Source organism: Dryobates pubescens, chromosome 27, assembly GCF_014839835.1.
Source record: "Dryobates pubescens isolate bDryPub1 chromosome 27, bDryPub1.pri, whole genome shotgun sequence".
Lineage (NCBI taxonomy): Eukaryota > Metazoa > Chordata > Aves > Piciformes > Picidae > Dryobates > Dryobates pubescens.
Window position 1 is genome coordinate 12,996,765 of NC_071638.1, and position 22,986 is coordinate 13,019,750.

Genomic DNA, 22,986 nt, shown 5'->3' on the forward strand with positions numbered 1-22,986 from the left:
CACTGTGCATTTTCACTGTCAGCTGGACACCAAAGTGGGCTCCCTCCAATATAATTAGTAGAAGGGGCGTAACTGGACACATTCATTCTGGGTTTTTGTCAACTTCAACATGCAAATTAAATATCTAGCATGGTGCAGTCCTGCACAACTGAAGCAAATCTGAGAAGCTTGAAGAAGAGGAAAAGTATTTCACAGAATTTGGGCATGGAACATCCTCTCCACATGCCTCAAACAAGTGACTACAGAGCCTATTCCCAGTTGCAGCATGTGTGTGCTTTTTAGGTCCTGGCACAACTGCATGGCATTCATCTGGACTTCCCTTGCTATGCAAACAGCCTGACCACCAATTTGGGAGAGGAAGCCTCTCATAGCTGCCTGAAACAACTGAAAGGCCTGTGCTCCCTGAGGTATGATGTTATATTGAACCTGAAAGTATTCCATATGACTGGAAGCCCATGAGCTAAATCAAGAGCTTTAACAGGACCATGATCTGTTTTAATAGGCTTGGCTAGTATCCTTGGTACACATCGCAGGAAGACCCCGTTAATGGTGTCCTACCCTACACTTCAGTTTGCAAACTCATCTGGAAAAAAGCAAATGGCAGGGACAATAGCTATTACATCCAGGCTGAGGACTTCAGTGGATTAGCTCTCATACATTGGGAATACTGGAAACCTCAGTGGGCCCACATCTAGGATACAAAGGTTGTCTGCAGAACAAAGACCAGGAAACTCATAGCTGAAATGGAAGGGGACATTTCAGCAAATAATGTTGAACATTTAGCCAGAGTTGCCTTTGAAGAAAGTGCTCAAGCTTTTATAAAGGAAACAATTGCATTTGGAATGAAAAGTAGAACAAAGGCCTGTGGGGATACTATTTATACCCTGGCTGCCATTATTACAGTTTCTATGATCATAACTACACTGGTTCCTGCCCAAAGAGTAAAGTTTTGAAGAACAATTAATTTTCCTCGCTCTGGAATAGCAGTTCCATTGACAGTAAGAAATGCCTTGGAAACAGTCTAAACAATTTTCTACTTTTCTCAGTTTAGATTGAATGGATCCATAAATATTTCTTCCATGATATCCCAAGATTATGCTTTGCCTGCATTCATGTATACTAGGTTACAGAGATGGCAAGCTTTTGCTGGAATAATGTGGGCTGCTTTAAACATTCTTGCAGATGGTGCCTCAGGATAGAACCCCTCCTACTTGGGCCAGCTCTGCTGGTTGATGTTAATTATTCACATGCTTTAAAGAGCTCAATGTTCTGAAGAAAAAACACAGCCTTAAGTACCTACTTATTTATTTATTATTATTATGCTTTAATTCATCACTAAATTAGACTCAAGTATGCATTTGAATGGATTAAAAGGATTTCAGCCATTTGTTGTAGTACGTAGGAGGACTTGTACATTAATGTTACAAAATAAATGTTAATACATTAATCCTCCCTGGTGTGCTTTCTTTTGCTCAGGTATGCAATCAATAAGTAATCATCAGAGAGCTGCCCCTTTTATAGGAAGGAAACTGAGGCAGAGATGTTAGCAACTTGCTCAGTGTTACATCAGAATAGGAAACTGAAACCAAATGGCAGGCAAATGGTACACCAGAACTTCTCACATCAGCTGAACACACACATTCAAATATTTTAAAGATCAGTGTATTACCCTAGTTCTTATTTATGTGATTCTGAACATCTTCCCAGAAACTGGATAAAGACAGCCAGTTTCCTGTGAAAAAGTAGCATAAACTTCTGCCACAAACCTGTCTCCATGTAGAGAGTGACTGCACTGCCAGCAGGCTTCATTCTTTGTGTTTCAGAATTTAACTACTGAGTTGTATTCACTTTTTGAAGGCTATGTTCAGTCTTTCATCCCAGGTACAGTGCCAGAAGTTGGCACTTTGGGAAGGAGGTGCAGACAACTGCTTTGGTTTCATCCAGATTGTCCTTCTTTAGTTTTGCTAGAAGAGGATAGAAGGACAACAATAACAGCTGCAGGCTGATGTGTATCCTCTTTGACACTTTATGCTCAGTTTCCACCTCTTTTCCCCTTCAGGCAACTAATTTCTGTGAAGTTTTTCTGCTTTGATTCTTGATATGCTTGTGGCCCTCATTCTCCCTTAAACTGATGATGATGTCTAGGGAGTCACTTGCATATCAATGATCTTTCATCTTCAGTGCTTGTAGCATAGCAATTCACTTGTTGCTGATCCTTAATCACTGTTCAAAATAAGGATCAGCATTCAAACACCAATTACCCTTCCCTTACAGGCTGCAATATCCTACAGCAAAAGGTACAGTGAAAGACATCTCTGAAACAAACCCAGAAACAGCAAGTGTTGTGGGTCAAGACCTAAAACTACCACAGCAAGAAAACTGAAACTAAATTGTTAAGACTCACCAAGTGTTGCATTTTCCCTTCCATTTAAGGCTGCACAATGCCAATATTATTCTCCCTCCTATAGTGGGTGCCTATTTACAGTAGTTTTTTTCTAAGGTTTTTGTAAGAATCTGAGTGAACTCCATCAAGAACAGTGCATGTCATTGGAATCACAGCTTTCAAATTGGAGAGTGACTGGAAAACCACTGATTGACATAGCAGAATGGCTCTCTCCTTCCCCTTATCAGCAAAAACAGAACTGAGGGAATACTTTGGGGAATTCTCATGTTAAAAATCCTGCTTTAATTAATTAAGATTTTTGTTGCTTCTAGTAACTGATGGGATATAAAATAATTACATTTTGTATCAAAGCAAATTAAAATGCATTTTTTCCCCTTGTGTTTGTTCACTTTCTTAGCATCATCTCAGGCAATTTGCAGCACCTAAGTTTGCAATTTTTGTATTACTAGTCTTTGTATGCTAGACAGCAAACCTTCAGCCACAGCAGAATGGAGTTCATAGGGACCAGGATGAAAAGAAAATATAGTCTGATGGATAGCAACACCCCAAACCACTGAATTACTTTAGAATGACTGTGAAATGCTGAATTAGCCTGACAGCGATATCTTTACTCTTTTCATTGTAGCAAGGTCTTATTAACACTTTGAAGAGAATGTCCTGGGAGCTGCAGGCATTGCTATCTGATGAAGTATAGATTTAACTTTTTCAGAAGTAAGCCTGTGTATGATTTAAATGCAGTGTATAAGATCATAATTTTATCTTATTACTAGAAAATGAGTGCACCAGTTGTCAATACTCAGTACCAGCAGAGCTGACTACTTAGTGAGTCTTTGCTCTCCCCAAGTCAGGAAAACCATGGAACATGATTGGTTCTTTCTGCCAGGCACTTTGGAAGATGGTTCCTCAATAGATATCATCCTTGGTAGATTCCTTTCCAGCAGGATAAAACACTAAGAAATCATCTGCATAGCACTTCAGTCAGACCAGATTAAGAATACCAGTGTTGTCCACTAATTTCAGATTATGAGAGCTCAGTGCTTTGTGTGTGGATGGGTAAAATGAAGCAGGCTGTTGAGTTCAGGTGGAGAGGCTTTGTATTACATGGTATTGCACTTAGCCACATTAAAATCAAAGATTGATTTCTGAGGCTCTGTTACATGCTGGAGCTTTCAGACAGGCACACATTAAACTGTCACGAGAAAAGACTTTACCTTTAAAGCTGTGTAAAATGAGTCTTCTGGGTTGCTTTTCTTCTGGCAGATAGCGTAGAAAACCTAGCCAGCATGACAATGAATGGCTGAAAATGAGTGTGCAGTTGTCCTCACCAAATTCAATTATTTCAGCCAATTTTTGTAAATATTTGGATGTGGTTTCTGTCAGAGTCAATGTGAATAGGAGGGTGGACTTCCTTCCAAGTGAGTCAAGTGACAAAGGTAAACCCCTGGAGCACCTCCATCAGTTCTGGACCTCCACAGTTTTGCCACACTGCAAATGCTGTCATCATCTGCATTTCTATCATGTATCATGACTTCTTTGTAGATCTACATACTGTGACATTTCCTGGGGAGTACAAATTGCCAACACCCTTTGCACCTCAACTGGGTTATATTTTCTGAATGAAGTTTCCTAATAATCCTTTAAACTAGTCAAATTTAACCTAGATGGAATGAATTAATTAATGCAGGCTGCTTAAATATTACATATTTTTTAGAATGTTGAAGATAAAAATGGAGTAGTTAGTTTCACATTAGCTATTCTCCTCCCCCCATTTAAGGAGCAACTGCACAGAGGTGCAAAACTTCAGCGAGTGTGAATTAGGATCAATGTCACAGCAGCAGCTGAGTTGTGAAGCAGGGATCTTTGTCAGGAGAATGGATGACACGTGTGAAGAACATGGAGAGCCTCAACGTACCTAACATTTTAACGAAAGAATTTTCAGATAGATACCTTGAAGGAACAAGGATTTATTGTGAGAGGAGAAGCATCAAATGAAGATCAGGAATTAATAGTAGAGACATTTGTCTGCCATTGTTATCAGGGTTATGAAGGACTGACTGTAGGGAAATTGCCCGCTAGGGAGCTCTGCAAATAATATCCCAGCCAGCCAGCAATCTGCCTGCTTCCTTTGGCTTTTGATGAGTCTTCTCTAACTATTACTTAGTCAAAAGCCTGGAGACAGGACATGTGATGATCCAAGCTCTGCAGCTGTGCCCTGAGATTTAATGAGCATAAGGACAGAGTGGGGCACCTTGAAGGCTGAGACAGAAACATACAGGTCATAGGAATATGCCTCACCCTTGATCCCACCTTCTGAGATTAGGGTGTTTAGGAGGTGAGAAGCCATGATTCTGCCCAGCTGATGGTCGACAAGCAGGACAGCAGAAGCTTGCTACTACTCAAAAAAAAACAACCCAACAAAAACCACAGCACAAGGTTCACTTTTTCCCTTTGTAATGAAAGGAAGAGTCTACACCTCTCTACCTTCCACTGGATGGCTTACAGGATAAACCATCCTCCCAGAAAATAAAATATGAGGAGAGGTTTCTAGTTCCTTTTCCATTTGAATGAATTCAAACCCACATTTCTTTCCTCTTTCATGTCCTGTATGACAGAGGTGCTCATGCTTTGAGCTGTCCATAAGGTAGAAGGAAATGAGAGTCAGGAAAATAGGAAGAAAAAGGACAAGTTGATTAGTATATTCACTGAAAAAGGAATGTATATTTTCTAATCCACCAGAAAGCATCTCCCTGTGGGTTTTTTGTTTTGTTTTGTTTGGGGTTTTGGTTTGGTTTGTGGGTGTTGGGGTTTGGTTTTCTGTTTGTTTGTTTTTCTTTCCCTAATGCTATGGCTATTAAAGCTAAAATTACTACAAGGTGCTGGGAGCAGGAACTCCATCCTGAAACTATGACAAAATCCCAATGACTTTTAAATTTAAAGCTAATGAAAGCACCCCATGGCTATTATAGAGATGCAACCAACAAGGCTCAGACAAGCTTATTATCTTCAACAAAAACCATATTTATGTCCCAGCCGCCAATGTAAGATCTGTCCTCTGGACAGGGTGGAAAGGCTCCCAGGGCTCTTCTTCTAGTCAGCAGGGAGAAGAATACTCTTTTAGAGGTGATCATGAGCAGAAAAATACCTGACATGTCCCCAGGGCACTCTGTGAACCTCCAGCTTCTCAGCTTCCCAGAGTTTAAGTATTCTTGAAATAGAATTTATTTAAACTAAACAATTAGAAACCATTTGTTTATTAATATCATCCATGAAAAGATGTAAATGCACACAAAAAATATGTATGCAAAATATTCATGTCTTTATATTAAAATCTCTGTAGCTTGAAAAAGAATAGACAAATAGCTATATGACAAATATAAGAGCTATGTTGAGTTCCCTGCTTTTTTCTGTCTGACCCAGGGAAACATTTGCAACATACCATCCAACTCCTACTGGCCTCCACTATGCCTTTTGTCCCAGAACCTTAAAGATCCCATCAGTCTTAGAGGTTTGTGATTTTGCACCTCTTAGCAGCTTCATTCTTCAAACATCTACTATTATGCTCATATCTAACCTCAGTGAGTTATTGCCATAACAACAATGTTAAACAAACGATGGCGAGGTGAACAAACACTATGTTACTGGAGCTCTAGAAGGCAACTCAGAAGAACTTTCATTAATTATTTTGACAGAACTCCATTGTAGAAAGAAATATTATAAATTACCTTTAAGTTAGGGAGACTGTGACTAAGCCACAGCCAGTCAATAGCAAATAAAATAAGTTTGGAATTATTCTTCTTTAAAAGAGAAAATAGAAATCAATTTCAGGCTATTCCTTAAGGAAAATAAATGCAGGACATCCACTAATATTTTTTTTCTAAAGCATGCTTTTGTAGTGAAATAAAGTTGAGACATTTTGGTTTAATTTCTTTTTGATGGAATGGCTTTCTTAAAAATATGCAGTTTGTTAAAAATCAAAGTGCTGATTGTAGTGGATTTTTTAAGGGAAAGGTATAAAAATAATTTATCTGAAGTTCTGCCTGTGCTGTAGGAGTGGAGTACTTGCTAATAGGAAATAAAATGTCTCAATGTTTTCTGAGTAGCATTGTTAATTTGACTCTTCTTGCTGTCTTTGTTGAGGTGAAGGACATTGAGACACTTGAGTGTGTCCAGAGAAGGGCAACAAGGCTGGTGAGAGGCCTTGAGCACAAGCCCTATGAGGAGAGGCTGAGGGAGCTGGGATTGTTTAGCCTGGAGAAGAGAAGGCTCAGGGGTGACCTCATTGCCCTCTACAACTACCTGAAAGGTGGTTGTAGACAGGAAGGGGTTGGTCTCTTCTCCCAGGCAACCAGCACCAGAACAAGGGGACACAGTCTCAAGCTGTGCCAGGGGAGGTTTAGACTTGAGGTGAGGAAAAAGTTCTTAACTGAGCAAGTCATTCGTCATTGGAATGTGCTGCCCAGGGAGGTGGTGGAGTCACTGTCCCTGGAGGTATTCAAGGGGAGATTGGACGTGGCACTTGGTGCCATGGTCTAGTCGTGAGGTCTGTTGGGACAGGTTGGACTTGATGATCCTTGGGGTGTCTTCCAACCTTAGTTATACTGTGATACTGTGATATTGTGATATCTTACTGCTCATGGTAACAACAGAAAAGAGATACAGTGTATTACAAAATAAAATTACAAACTCTTTTGTGATTGTGTTAAATTAGCAACTGTCTGCAATACACTACTTCATCTTATATAAATATTATGATAGTCCTTGGTATTCAAACATGCATCCAGGTATGCAGGTGGAGACTTAACCCATCCAATATATCTGTGGAAGTGGGACAACTCAATTAGAAGCTAACCTGTTGAGAGGGAGGGCACCTCCTGAGGACCTTATAAAGAATTGGACTGCTTATCTATAGCCGGTGGGCTCCTCTCAGTGCCCATATCTTCAAGATTTAGGCATGTCAAAACTAAGTGTTATGGTGATAAAATTAGTTTACAGATTTCAGTAGGAGTTAGACAGCTAAACAGGCCTGAAAAGCTGCACGTGGGTTCTCGGCAGCTGCATGGTTAAAAATGTCACACATGGTATGTAGGACATAATGGAGCCTATCATAATAAAATTGATGATGGAAAAAAAATATTCCAGCTGTAGGCTTTTTCCCTGTGGAAGAACAAAGCTCAGTTTGTGTTATTGTATGTATTTAATGGTAGCAAAATCAGCTCTCTCTATACATGCATGAGAATGGATGCTTTTATGTACAATAAATAAACTTTATCTTATTGTTGTACAGATTGTAATTATTCTTTTCATGTTTTGTGAGACTAAACATTTCTTAGTAATATTATGTTAAAATAATAATACATGAAACTAAAAATCAGAGGAGAGATAATAAGAGCAGAAATATTTTGGTTAGTGCTTTTGATGGTCTGACTCAAAGCCATATGAAGTCAATGGCAAGCTTCTTTTGGTTTCAAAAGGCCTCACATCAAGCTGGGACGCCTCACAAGGAATTACACCACCTGATAGGTGATTCATTCATGCTAAAACATTCCTAAGATAAATCAGAAGGCATGCTTTACAAGAAACACAAGTTTTGAAGAAGCTTGTGTAGCTTGTGGATATATCCAAGTTGTTAGAGGTTTCATTAAGCTGTTAACCATTTAGATAACCAATAAATATCCTGTGTGATTTGGTATTTACCAATATTTATTGGTAGAAGTATGAGAAAAACCTAAAGTGTTGTTTCACTAGCCAAAAGATTGTCAGCTAAAAATCTGCATGTATCACACTAATAATTGAATGCATGCACAATTTTCAGTACCTCTAGGCAGCTAAGGTTATTGAAATGGATTTGTAGTTGTGAGTAAGATTAAGACTTAGAAAACTGCTCTGACCTTATTGCCTGCTGATTACTCTCCTGGGCTCTTCTATGACTCAATTTGAAGTGGGAAATTTGATACTAATTCTGAATATCAGGTTATTTGGAACCTCTGTCTCTGGTATTGGTGGGTTGCACCACGTTTTCCACCAGGTGTATTTTGACAAAGATGCGTTTGGGTTTTGTTCCTTCTAGAAAATGAAGACTCAGCTACAGGTGATTTCCTCAGTATTTAGAAAGAAGATGCTAACTGTTGTTACCAATTTCTGTTCTGATTCTCTGGGAACTTGTGTATGTGTTTTGCCTACAAATATTTTTTGAGAGAATGAGAAAGGAGAAATAAAGTATGAATGTCAATGGCTGATAATCCCCTGTCAACACATGTGGCAGGAGATTTGTATTCAAGTTCCTTCCTTGCTTTGACAGAAGCAGCAGACTACTATTCTGTCCAAAAAGATGTTTCAGATGCATATTCAAACAAGATATGTAGTTCAGCCCATGCCTTTTTAATGGTAAGGCTTTTGAGCTGAAAGTCAGTGCTCTTCTATTCCAACAATAATAAAACCACGTGTCTTAATGATGGCAGCGAACCTATTTTCTGCTAGGATTCTGAGTAAACCATAATTCTTAAACACAGAAATGTATTAAATCTTCCTGAAATCCATGTTTCCATAAGGATTCTCTCTCCACAGAAGAGTATGCTGAAATCTGCTGCACCCAGCTGCTGTTACGCCTTAGGCGTGACTGCAGAAAATGTGGCTCACTCCTTAACCCACACTGGATGTAGTCAGCAAAGGCATTTACATTGATTCTCTGAAGATTTGTTTAGACCTGGAGCAGCTCTGCAGTTTCCTGATGCATGGGGAATCTGCTTTTCAGCAAAGCGTAGACTTTTCCGGACTCTTCAGGCACAGGTGACTGAAGTGATCATCATACTGATAGCAAAGTCTTTCCTAGTCATCACTCTGTCTATCAGAGGCATCTGTGTTAAACAAATGGGAGACCGGCTTGTTTCTCCCAGAGAGTGGGAGAAGAGATGGCAGCTGAGCATTTAGGGATAAGTCCTTAGTCTAAAAGACTGAATTTCTGGCATAAAGATTACTACATGCTCTTTCTAGCAAGAAAATCAGTCTCTATTAGAAAGCAGGAGTATTAATTTGGTTAAGGCAGCATGAATACAGAAGATTTACTGGTATCTCCTGGGAGGAAAGTGGGTGTTTCTATAGGTAGTAAAGTCTTTTTCTCCACTTTCAGAGTATACTGCTTTATTTTAGTAATACACATTTTCTTACACTTTTAAAATATTCTACATTGTGATCTAGTGTGTTCTAAATATAAAAATGGATCTGATTCTATCAAAGTCAGAAAAGGCTTTGTTTATGTTTTTAATGAGTAAAATAAAATGTGCAATTTACAGCCTGGTCTTGCCTTTAACTCAATTATTGTTAGAATTTCTGTGTGGTAAAATGAAATATCACCACCCTCTATCATGATCTTCAGTAGCAGTGACTTGATTGCACAACAATCTGGAGGAGATGGAGTAAACTTAATATGGCTCTACCTGTATCCAGAAATAAGATGCATACGCTGAAGAGCAGCAGACACAAACTAGTTCTGTTTTATTATGCAACTAAGGAAACAGGAAAAATTGCAGGCAGAATTACCAGTTTTACAAGTTTCCTGAAGCAGGCCTGACATTAGACTTCCCAGAAGTTATGAAACAAGTCCAGGCAATGTTTATTTATCTCTTAAGACAAAGTCTTTGTCTGTTACCAAAGAAAAAGCACATTCAGGAGCTTCTCTTGCCTTCCTTCGCCACCTTAATTCACCAGAGGTCATTCAGTTCCTGGGCCTTCAGTTTCATTAGTTGTCTGGGAGAGCAGTATGTGGAATGCTTAGAGAAGCAGAACCCCAAAGAGAAAGGAAACAAAAATGTAACAACTGTGCTATGCACGCAGGCAATACTCACATCTGCTGGGGAATTGGGCTTCACGAGGGATGCAGCCCACTCCCGCTGAGAGCTAGCGAAGTCCTTCCAGTCACTCTGACAGGACTCTCAAACTTCCATCAATGAGAAGTGCAGGACTCTTAATTATGATTCATTGTGATAAATACCACACATCTGTAAAGGACAATGAAGGCTCAAAATGTGAAATTTAGTTCCACATTTTGACTCATATTCCTAAAACTTTTGTTGATCAGGTCCAGGGTTTGGTTGTATTGTGGTTTTGCTGTTGTTTGTTTGTTTTGTAGGTGGTTTGTTGTGGGTGGGTTTTTTTTTTTTGTCTGTTTGTTTATTTTTTTTTAAACCTTCAGAATACTCACTCTAGCACTTGTATTGATTTTATCTGGCCCATAAGGAACACTTAATGACAAAGAGCATTATGGAAGATGTGTTAACTTTCTGAATTTTACTAGCAGTTTGATGTAAAACATTGGCAGTTTAAAGCTCCTGCTGAATTTTTAAACCATTTGGAAAATAAATCAGAGACTTCAATGGGATTTCTCCAGTTTACACCACCTGACCTGAGTCTTTTAGAACAGGCTAATACCAATCAATAGGAAAGCCTTTCAGTGGATATATGAAAAGTGGCATTCAACTGCCAGTTCAGACCCAAAGCTTTTCTGGTTTGCAAAGAATGCTGTCTGAGCATTTTCAGTGGCTGCCCAGGTTCAGCTCAAAGCAGCTGCTATGGCCTCACATGCTTTCAGGGTGGAGTGGGTGAAAGGAGGAAAAATGGGAATATAGCAACATGGTACTTATATGCTGGGATCATTTCTCTCAACAGGTGGGTAGGGAAAAGTATAGCATTTGACTACCAGCGTGGAGCCAGATTAGCACCAGCTCTCTGATTCTAACCAGACACCTAAATGCTCACAGGAAGAAAGGCAGTGCTAGTAAAAGATGATCTGCATAGGATGTCAGGGTACTGATGCTCAGTGTCTAGACCAAGTGTAAAAAAAAAAAAAAGATAGGAAAAATCATCCTGAACAAGTGTTCACCACATGTCTGGCCAACATCTGCTCCACTGAGAGTCCAGAGCATCACCTGAGTATGGTCTCTATCACCCGACATGCTGACAGCCTCAAAACCACCCATAACATTTTCTTTCAATGGTTATAGCATTTCCCCAGGGGCTGGGGCTGACCTCAACAGCAAGGTGTAGAATTTAGCTTTCCTCTTGCTTCTCCTGGCTGTAGTCTTAACATTTTATCTTGCTGACTTGATAAATTAGGTCTATGATTGCATGGTATTTTGAGTAAAGCAGAACATTGAAAGCCAAACAGAAGATCTAAAATAATCTCAGGCCCTGGTTTTCTACTTTTCCCCAGTGTCAGTGCATATAAGGCTGCTGGTGAGCTCCTCTCATCAGATACACCAAAACTGGTATAGTAACCCATTAATATTGTTCATTTTATCTGTTCCTGCTAGCATTTTTTTCCCCTATTCATATGGAGGATGAAAGGAAAAGACCATTTTGAAAGATGGTACAGTGGCACCTCCCCATCTTGGATTTCTCCCTTTTGGCAGGTTGGCGTGTGTAGCAGATCTGCTGTTCTTGGCTGGGTCTCGAGCAGCAGGCACACAAATGGCCCAGGTGGAATTATCTACTTTTAAACTGATTTCTCTATCAGCAGAAATGGGAAGATGACCTGTAATTCCAAAAGAGCATCAAATCACTCTCATATCCACTCCCACACTGAGCTCACATCCCATTTCCCTACAGTTAAAGCTTTATTCAGAGAATCAGCTCCAGGTGGAGCTGCACTCATTAGTTACTGCTGGCTTAGCACGGTGAAGGTGGAGAGTGTTACTCAAGCAAGTAATAATGCTACTAATGTGTGCTATGATTAAGGCTGTTAAAAAACCAAGTGGCAGTGCTGAAAGTTTGGCATCATTAAATACATGTTAAGGCTTTATAATGAACTATCAGCATGATTGGTCCTGTGCAGTCTTGGCAGACAGAGTTTTAGGGGAATATGTTCAGTTTGCAGCTTTGTAGTGCCAGAACTGTATTCTGTGGCAGGATTTGAAAGCGTAGCAGCTAGGGCAGTGGCAAGTATTGTTGTGGTGCCAGGCCTCAGGTGCAGTGCTGCAAACAGGCTGTGTTCTCCAGAGCTGCCTGCACTTTTGTCTTGCCTGCACCCTGATCTGTCTGCACCCTGGCACACAACTCTGCTACTCTACACATGGCAGGGAGCTCTTGGGAAGGGAAAGGAGCAGCCATGACATACACACAGACTGTGTCTCAACAACACAAAGCTGTGAAGGCAAGAGAAAGGTGAAAGTGAGATGTGACCTCATATCCTTTCTTGAATGCCTTTTAACTGCCTCCCTTTACTCCTTGGGTGACTTAAATTGACTGAGCAAAGGCCCTTTACTTCTGAATAAACGTGCCACATGAGTGTTTTAATATACTCAGTCCCACTCACTTTAAATGCTAGTCCACAGCACCATTCCCAGCTCTTCCCATCTGCCTATTCCCAATTCCATCTGCTGAATAGAAAAGTCCTAAATTACTAACTCCTGAGCCTGTGGAAGCAAACTGCAAAAGATGGTCCTCAGGTTCAAGATTTAGAAAGCAAGGAGGAACTTAAGTGAAATGCCTCTCTCAAATATCTGCAAAATGTCAGCTCTGGAGACCTGTCTCACTGTTACAAGCTGTTCACAGACCAGAGCAGCTCTTGTACTGCCCACTTTGCAGTGATGGGAAGAAAGCCTCCCTGGGGACATACCTGTGGGCATATGGCACTACCAGGAGAAGAGCTATGAACCTCCCATGTAGTGACTGGTTAATGCTTATTTTAGTTCACAGTATTAAAATTGGAGCTATATCTATGTATAAGCACTGGGGGAACTGTCTTGTTCACTTGCCAAAAATGTTATTGCATATACAGGATTCAACATACAGGAAGTACAAGCTATGGAAAGGTATTTCTTTCTGTTGCCATCAAACCTATGAAATAGAAATCTGCTTTAGCTGTAACACATTAACATTACTTACATGGTTTGCCAGCTTCTTGAACACAATATGGTACCTGAATTTTTACATGAAAATAGCTACATTTTTATGTTCTGTCCTTTTCCTAGATAGGTTAATGAATAATACAGACTATTTTATCACGTAAGATGAGTAATTTGATCTCTTGAACCAGATCAATCAAATTATTTCAACCAGGCTTCAAGGCAAGTGTTAATAGGGAAAACCATAAAATTCACCTTTTAGAAATTTTTTATCCTTTCTAAAAACATTTTCTGTTTCCTCAAGAGGTTCTTTGAAGAGAACTTCCTCATTAAAATATTAATTAGAAAGAGACAGAAAAGGGTCATGAACAGTGTCATGTATCTCTTGAAATCTGCCTAGAGGCATGTTCCTCGACTAGGCTTTATAGCACTGATCAATTCATTGCATTGAAAAACACCTTTCTCATTTTCTCTTTGCTCAGCAGAAGTTTCAATGGTATAGAAATGAACAAATGTAGTGATATTAAGAACTTTTTCATCTCCTGGGAAAGGACCACTTCTAAAATAAGGTAAACCTCTCTCATGATTGAAAATAGAGGAGTAAAATTGCTTTGCCTTATTCCAGAATTTGCTGGATTGCAAGCTAAATATTTTTTCAAGTTGACTCAAGAGTGAAAAAAAATATGTTTCCCAACTCTGTCTGCCTTTGTAACTCTGTGTCCTACTGATGGCAGCAAGGGCTCTGCTTTCTGAATAGTTCCGGTCCCTTCCTATGTTGTGGTGCTGCGGACAGAGGCTTGGGCAGCTGGTGAAGCAACACAGCAACAGGATCAGCAAACCAAACTCCTGCTTCAATTAGCCTGGCCACACAGGAAGAGTGGATCACAAATGCACCTCATTTACACTGCCAGATGTGGGCACCTGTTTACTTCACTCACGAGAAGCAAGATTTGTACAGCTTCTTGGCAAATCTGCTTTGCTTCTGCTGGACAGGTTTTCAGAGTAATCAACGAACATTTCTGGATCTGCAGCAGCATACTGACACGTGGGCAGGCCTTTCACAAATGTGCTACAGCTGCCCAAGCATCCCCATAACATCCTGTTCCTTGGCATTGCTTGCCAGTGAGTTACGTCTGGCTTGGCTGAGGAGGGCTGGTGTGCTAATTCAAGAAGACTCCAGTCAAAGGTACAAACCACACACTTCAAACCTCCAGCTGCCTGTCACACTTCTGACTCATGCTTGCAGCTTTTCCAATCGCCTGTTTTCATTCTCTTTACACCTCTGATAAGGGACTTGAGTATCTTGCAAAGCACCAAGTGCTTCTGTCTGCATACCAGGAGCCCTCACTCCTCCTGATTTCAAATGCTGGAAAGAGGTTAGGATTTCTTTGTTTACTGTGCCAAAGAGTACATACTGTAACAAGTGAATGTGAGCATAAGTGGTGTGCCACAAACTTCACTCTGTGCCACTTAGGGAAGGACTGGATTTCTGCCAGCCATAAAGGTAATGTATTCATTACCAGTATAAAGGTAATGAAGCCTGGGAACAGGAAGTTCTGGTAGCTGTCTCCTGCAGAGCCCTGTAAGCAGCACATCTCATCAGAACCAGGTAAAGAAACTCTGTATGAATTTGCTTATTTTGGTTTAAGCCTGCAACTGTTTGAGTTGGGTCATCCCTAAGCTAATGGTGGGATTCACATATACCCTACCTGCTCTCCATACGCTGTCCTAGCGGGACATTGGACTCCTGTACATTCTGTGTCATATCTTTAAACCCCATGGAGATAACTTGGAAAAAACAGAGCAGTTATAACAGATTGTATATAGACAAATGAATCATCACCAAGTGTTTTTACAACTGTAAAAACACTGTTGTTGGGTGGTTCTAGTCTGTATAAATTTGCATTTAGAAATGAATGTCTGTGTCCCAGTGCACAAGGACCCTCACAAACATTTTGTTTTGTTTTGTTTTGCTTACTAATAGATGTACACAGGTAGCAAGCACCGTGTGCTAAGATGTTTACCTCTAGCACGTAGATATTACTGAATTCCTAAAAACCTCTGCTTGGGTATTTCCTAGTGCTCAAGACCTCTACATTCCTTCAGCACATCAGGCTTTCTTAGTAATGTCTCATCACCACCTGACCCCTTTTGCCACCTGGCTAATTGGAGACCTAATTTACAGTTGTGACTTGGTGGGAATCTCTAGAAGTCTCATCTGTCTAACTGCCAGAGGGCGATCTGCAAATTGTCCCTAAAGCATATGTCCTGGGCATCTGAGAGAGAGGCAGCTAATGCTGATAAACCTCAGCTCAATCTCATATTATTCAACAGGCTACTACTGTAGTGGAAATGTGTATGGAAGGCCTGTTTGCTGATCTTGTCTGGGAGCAGAGACTTAAATGCAGGCTTCCTGCACTTCTAACTAAGTTTAGTGAATCTTTACATGGTGATGCAAAAAATAAGAAGTACTTTTGCTGAAACATTACAGTGGTGGGAAAACAGTGAGCTTTTGCTTTTCATACCTATGATGTGATTATTTTCTTAGAATAGAAAAAGATTAGGATGACAGTGTAAATCCAAGCGATCCACTCCTCTGGAGTTAGACAGGTCCAGAGACAGGGATGGAGATGGGCAGCACTGCAATATCTTTGTGGCAAGTACCAAGAACCCTAGGCTGAGCTGAAATAGGGCTCCTGGACCATGGGCTGGTGTAGAGGGAAACCTCAGGGAAGGCTGGGCAGGGATAGAAAGGCCATCAGTGCCTTCATGGTTGTGGCAGAGTAATTTGAGCCCCTTCAGTCAAGCAATCACCAAGACATGGAAGATGAGTTAAGCCATATCCATGAGGAGCTATGGATGCTGTGATATAGGTACTTCTCCTGACATCTTGGTGCAGCTTGAAAAAGGCCTAAGTTCCATAAACTCCCACCAATGTGCTGCAGCTGCATGTCAATTTTGAGAAAGGCAGGATAAGAGAGCTTTTTGAAGCCTACAAGTAAAACAGAATCCTCCTTGTAAGGTGAGGACTCTGCTGGCCATGGATGAAGTGCCAGAGATCTGCTGTGGAAATACTAGCATAAATTATTTATTTTTTCTGACAAGAGTGTGCATATTTATTAAAGCATTGTCTGTCTCATTTAACTTTAAGACTGAATAGAGAGGTGTCAGGAATGCAGAGAAATAGAAACACAAGGAAAGTGAAAACAGATTCAAGGAAATCTCCTGTAGTAACAAGCTAAATTAAGCCGAGTAGCTGTACCACACAAATTCTCTGCTGACTAGCTTGGAACCCCTCCAAATCGCTCAGCATCTAAATGCCATGAAATTCCATTTGTTTATTCATGGCCCCCTCATTATTTAGCACCATTTAGCACAAAGCTTCTATTATTCAATGTAGCCAGGAAAGAAAATTCAAGCATGTTATGAACAGACATATCAAGCGATGTAGAATATACGTTGCTTCCTATGGGGAAAAAAAAGAGCTGAACTGTGTGAGAAGTTCTACTAAAAGACGATCTGGAGGGTACTGAGCATCATTTCACTAATATATTGCTCAGTCTGTCAAATTTATTTACACATACAGAGGCCTGCTGTAAACATTACAGCATTGGTTACTGCTCTTAACGGTGTTAGTGTTGATAATAATACTGCTTGTTTGAGTTTTACTGTGTACATCCATTCCCATGAGTCTGGCATTTTATGCATTAAGATATCTATTTAACAGACCACAAGTAGGGGATACAGTATCAAAAATAACTCTTGGAATTGACACATACTCGGATGTTGTTTTCCTATTAAATTAATGACAATAGTAATGGTAGCAAGGTTTCCAAAAAATTGTGTTCTTCTCTTAATGAGGCACAGTTAGGGCAAGAATGTGATGCTGGCAGGTAGACAAGCTCCATTAGTACAAAACTGTAAAGCCTGGTAATCTTTCCCAGCTCATTTTGTTTGTGTGTGCTAATGGCAATAAAGTGTATGCTGTCACTTGGAAGTGTTTATATCATGGTTCTACAAAAATCTTTTATGCAGCTGAGAAATGTATGAAATAGAATAATTGCTTTTTGCCCTTATAACAACACCAGCTGCATCCCTCTTTATCAACACATCGAGAGGGCATAGATTATGATAAAGCTGTTTCCATTATTAGTTCAACTTGTAAGCGGCATAAAGCAGCCCATAAGAAAAATCATCAAACCAAGGTTTTAGAAGTGAGAATGAAAGGTGTTCTCAAAAATTAAATCATAACATCACTTCTCAAAGCATACCTCCTCCTTTTCCTAGGAAGATGAGTAGAAAATAGGAGAAAAGTGCAAGAGGTATGGTAGAAATGCATTGGTTTGGATTTTGGTCACTTTTCCCTCAGATCAATGCCTTGAGAAAAGTGCAAGAGGTATGGTAGAAATGCATTGGTTTGGATTTTGGTCACTTTTCCCTCAGATCAATGCCTTGAGGGGAAAGGCACCAGCCATGGCATGACCCCACCTCACAGGACCCACCAGCTGCAAAGGAGCAACCCAGAAAAAGAGTTAGTCCTGCTTCTGCTAAGGGTGAAGAGCTGGTGGCCCGGGTCAGGTTTGACCCTCAGAGCCAGGGCAGCATCATGGATTCTCAAAGAAACCTACAGGCAAAAGAAAATGCCTGGGAGGAAAGAAAAACAACAAAAAGGAACCACTAAGAGATCTTAGCTTTCAAATATATTTTCCAGCAGTTATGTCCTCTTATTTCCAAGGGATTCAGATAATGCAACCTAGATGCTTCTCTGGCTATCACTTTGAAGACTTCAATTTTTTTTTCCATCAGGAAATTTCCAGCTGTTTCATTTCAACATATGATCTTGCCTTCAGCTTTATTACATATAAATAAATACAAAACCAAAATGAAAGCAATTTAAAATAACAAACTTCCCCCCCCCCCCCCGAATATTTTTAAGTTGTTGCAACTTTCTCTCATCTTTTTGCTGATATTTTATGTTGGAGAAAAAGTAAACTATACTCTCCGAAACAGGTTTGATTAAAAGTAGTGCCTTTTTAAATGCAGCACTGCTTTTCTAGCAGCTTTACCTCCTGCACTTTAAATACTAAAGTCAAGTTACTCTTTAAAACCCTGAAAATGCATCCAGTAATACTGTGAATTCTTTGTGCAGAGATCTTCAAACTTTAATTTCTGTACAGGCATGTCAGAGACAGTTACCGACTATGCAGGGAATTCAGTTTACACAGGACACAGGCTAGCAGGGCCATATTTCTAAAGACAGCACAGAGTAAGCCATGGGTACTGGGCAACGAGATTGATCCCCCACACCAAGATGCAGGCCAGCCACTCACTACCTATGCTTGAGGTATTTTACACACCAACGCCCCATCACTTCCCTCAATCAATGTAAATTGCACACTGCTCCTCAGTGGATTAATAGCTGCTGTTATTCTTGCAATTGTCCACAAGGACAGAGATGTGAAAATGACAAGATTAGACAAGGAGTGGAACCAGAAGAGAGTTCAAACAGGCTCAGAGCCCTTCCCTTCAAAATATCTTACACTTCTGACCCTGAAAGGGCAGGAAAGAGCAGGGATTCTGATAGTCATAGGTCTTGGGTAACCTCCTTGTTGTGATTTGGACACAAACTTCAAAGAGTACCCGGTCCCTCCACCCAGGGGCAGCTGGCCGATGTGGACTGCGAAAGACAGTTGAATGTTTGAGGCTTTAGGCATTTTGCTGCCTGACACATCTTATCTTTTACTGACCTGAATTCACATTTTTGCCGTTGCTTCAGGGCATTCACAGATGGCTGCCTGCACTTTGAAGATGGAAATGTTATAAAAGCCAAACACCTCTGTGGTTATTTACAACAGATTTACATTGTATCAGTCATTTACATTATAGCAACCAAAATTGCAAGGTCATAGCTCAGCAAAAGATTATTTCTACCTGAAAATAGTGTGGCACTGAAAAATAGTCAACCAATTTCAAGCTGAGCTCAGGTAGAACAACTGATAGATATCACACAGCCTTTCCTTAGACATCGGACATGAAGCTTTCAAAACGACAATGAAGTTGTTACACACTGCCTTCCTGTGGCTCCTGAAAACACTTTCACTGCAAGTTCCACCATAAAAATGCATCATTGCACAGTGGTTGTTCCTGTGATCCATTTACAAAGTAATCCTCTCCCTCAGCTTACGGCAATTTAACAGCCCTATTCTGCTAGATTCTTTATATTCTAAATCTTTAGGTAAGGCTAAGTTCCTGGTGCTACTCATAATACAGTCTATGAGAGGAAAAAAAACCCCAAACACGTCAATTTTAATGACACAGGATCAGATCCTCATGCAAGGCATTTTATCAGCTTCTTTTTAGAACTGTTAATGAATGCAGGAAAGAAATACATTTACTTGATGTCCTCAATATATATTTATTCTTTTTCCTTTGATCCTTTTTTTTTTAAAGCAATATATAATTTTTGAGTATTTGTTGCTTTTTTAACTCTCCCATCCTATTTCTGAATTGCTCCTTAATTCTTCCATGAAAGGCTAAGTTCTCTTCCTTTCTCTCTTTTATTATGAAAATTTGTGGTATAAGAGGGTGGTGATTCTTTTCAACTCACATTTCCATTCAGCAGTATTTTAGTTTTTGCCTTGCATGAACAAACTCAGAGTTATTCACAAATCAATGCAAGTAAATATCTTTCTCTGCTCGATTTTCCCTTGGAGACAAGAAGAGCCACTAAATAAGTAAACTGTATACTCTGGAAACCAGAGTACATTTTTGGAGTCAGTAGCAGTTCTCAGGGAATTACTTGCAGTACTGTGCCCAAGTTTCACAGGCCAGTGGGCACAGGGTAAACTTGGTGGTAGCAATCAGAGAAGGAAACATATTTCTCTTTCAAAGAAACAAAGACAGTTGGAGACAAGTTGCATAAAGCATTTATTCAGTGGAAGAGTTGTATCTAGGAAAACAAATGTCAAAAGAGAATAACAAATGTCAAAAGATAATAACAAATGTCAGTGGCTATCAAACAGAAGAAAAAAGAAAAGAAAAGAAAAGAAAAGAAGAGAAAAGAAGAGAAAAGAAAAGAAAAGAAAAGAAGAGAAAAGAAAAGAAAAGAAAAAAGAAAAGAGAAAAGAAAAGAAAAGAAAAAGAAAAGAAAAAATAAAAGAAAAGGAAAAAGAAAATAAAAGAAAAATAAAAATAAAAGAAAAAAAGAAAAGAAAAGAAAAGAAAAGAAAAGAAAAGAAAAGGAAAAAGAAAAGAAAAGAAAAGAAAAGGAAAAAGAAAAGAAAAGAAAAGAAAAGATAAAAGAAAAAAGAAAATAAAAGATAAAAGAAAAAAGAAAAGAAAAGATAAAAGAAAAAAGAAAAGAAAAGAAAAGAGAAACAATTAACTCTTGTGTAGTGGTGGGACATCATGAAGCAGCATTTCTGCATTTGCAGTATTGCACACTGATCTGAACAGGACCCTGTCTCAAAAATGTGTTAAGCACTGTAAGCAATCTAGGGAAAAATAACACCAATAGGAATTAAGAGACCACTATATATAATGGCTGCATACAAAATTATTCCTAATAAAAGAGGACAAAATCATACACTATAATAAAAATGACAATGGATGCAAGAAGAGGGAATATCTACCTTGTGTGATGCCAAAGGTTATAAATAAAAACAATGGATTAAACCTAGCAAAGGAGGGATGGCTGGTGAATATTAGACTGAAATGAAAGTTGAAAGGTTATTTTGCTCTTTGGGAAGTATTCGAGAACAATATGTGAAGTAGGAGATATACATACATTTTTAAAGAACAGACCAAGTGACCTATTAAACTTTCTCACTTGGAAGACTTTATTCCAAGAATGAAATGTCATTAATCACAATATCATTAATACTTTCAATAAAGGAAGGTAATCTGGCACTTTGTTCCTGTAAAAAATATACAACAAAATTATTTAATATGTAAATTATCACTACCTGAATTATTTTGGATAAGAACTACAAGAACTGAAAGATTTTAGGGCATCACAACTTATTCTGCAGTTTCCCAGTCCCTGCAGTGGGATGCATACACATTTACTTGCAACTAGTATCTGCAAAGAGATGCCAGGTTGTTTCATATCAGCCCTCTGAATTCTTCCATTCTCCCTTTGCAGAAAATAATGCTTACTGTCAAACACACTTCCATGTGCTAGGCCAAAGTTAATTACACAGGATTGTGGCCAGCTTAAACATGCTTAGGACCCAGCATGTGGCAATGCTTACTATGCTGGGAAATGAATGAGGAGCACTACTTTTCTAATGCATGAAGTAACCATTAACTCAAGGGTAGTCACTGAGAAGACTATAAAGGAAGCAAAATCAGTAGAGCACAGACACTATTTGCTAAGTGCCAGGTGTTAATCCTGGGTACTGAGTTAATATTTAAAGGAAGAAGTTGCCATAAGACAGTCATGCATGCTCCCACAGCTCCCACATGGATTGCACCTTTCTGGGATGTGGAACCCAACGTAGGAGCAACAGTGAGGATCGTACAAGCAATTTTTCTTCCCAAGCTTGTCTGTTGCCATTACCCATTTTTCTACATTTTATGATTTTTGCTTCCAGATGGCAATTTATAACTTAGCTGAATAAAAAAGAAAAAAAGGGGAAAAAAAATAAATTAAAAAAGTGATTCTTCTCCATGATTTGCAGATGCAGTCTTTCATTCAAGCACTGCTGAAAGGGCACAGACAGTACACAAATGTGTTTTTCCCCAGGCACAGTTTTACCTATGGTGGTGCAGAGAAGAGACTGAATAAAAGCCAGCTCTTTTTCTTTCCCACCTATTTTATGACTGGCTGATAAAACATACATTTATTCACATGCTATGTGGAAGTTCAGCCACACTGTGTAGAATGTGATACTATCTGTTACTGGGTTTCCATGTTTCAGTTCCTTTACTTTGGTTTGCTTCAGCATCTGTTTTTGAAAGTAAATGAATTTAAGAGGGTGGTTTCTTTGCTTGCAAAGTATTTTAGGCCAAACTTTGGGTGATCAGTCTGTAACACAAATTCACTTTGAGCCTTTTCTTTGGTTTGTGTTATGGGAAAATGAATGAGTGCTCAGTGATGACACTCATGAAGCACTCCTGACTTTTTAAAACTAGGTATCTAGCCCCACTACTCTAACTCACAAAGCCAAAGGGTTTGAATGTGTGTGTGTGATTGTACATATAAACACTTTAAGCTACTGGTGTCTGCATTTTTCTTTTAGTCACCACGACTGAATTCACTCTCAACCCTATTGATGGCCATGCCAATGTCCTGTATCTGTTTTTTTTTGCAAACAATAACTTGTCCAGTGTATTACTGCAGCAATTTGCTAGTAATTTTTTTGTGTAGTGGGCATCTTTAGAGCTAACTCAGTATAGGCAATACTTTAACTAAACTGTCTTATGCTGTATGCTCTTTGGAAAAGTTATCAATACCCATGTTTTCATTTTACCTTTTGTAGGTTTGTTGTTGTTGTTTTTCCAAGTAGGTAATTGTTAGACTTTCTAGAATTTGATGGAAAATTAGGCTAAACACCAAGCATTCAGTTATGCAGTATCTTGGAAAAAATATAGATAAACCTCTAAACTAGAAGGTTGCTGCTGTAGTGGGTCCCTAGCACACCTTGAGACTGTGCATTACCTCTCAGACTGAGTCATTTTGTATGATATTCAAGTTGCTCTTTAGAACATCCTGAGTAAGTACAATATATAGTGCAGAAAGTG

The 22,986-nt window shown here is 39.4% G+C and overlaps 1 pseudogene; it reads left to right on the forward strand.

Moving 5' to 3' along the window:
* Nucleotides 1-349: 349 nt before the first annotated feature.
* Nucleotides 350-1,199, forward strand: LOC104299989 (hyaluronidase-4-like; annotated as a pseudogene).
* The last annotated feature ends 21,787 nt before the right edge of the window (nt 1,200-22,986 follow it).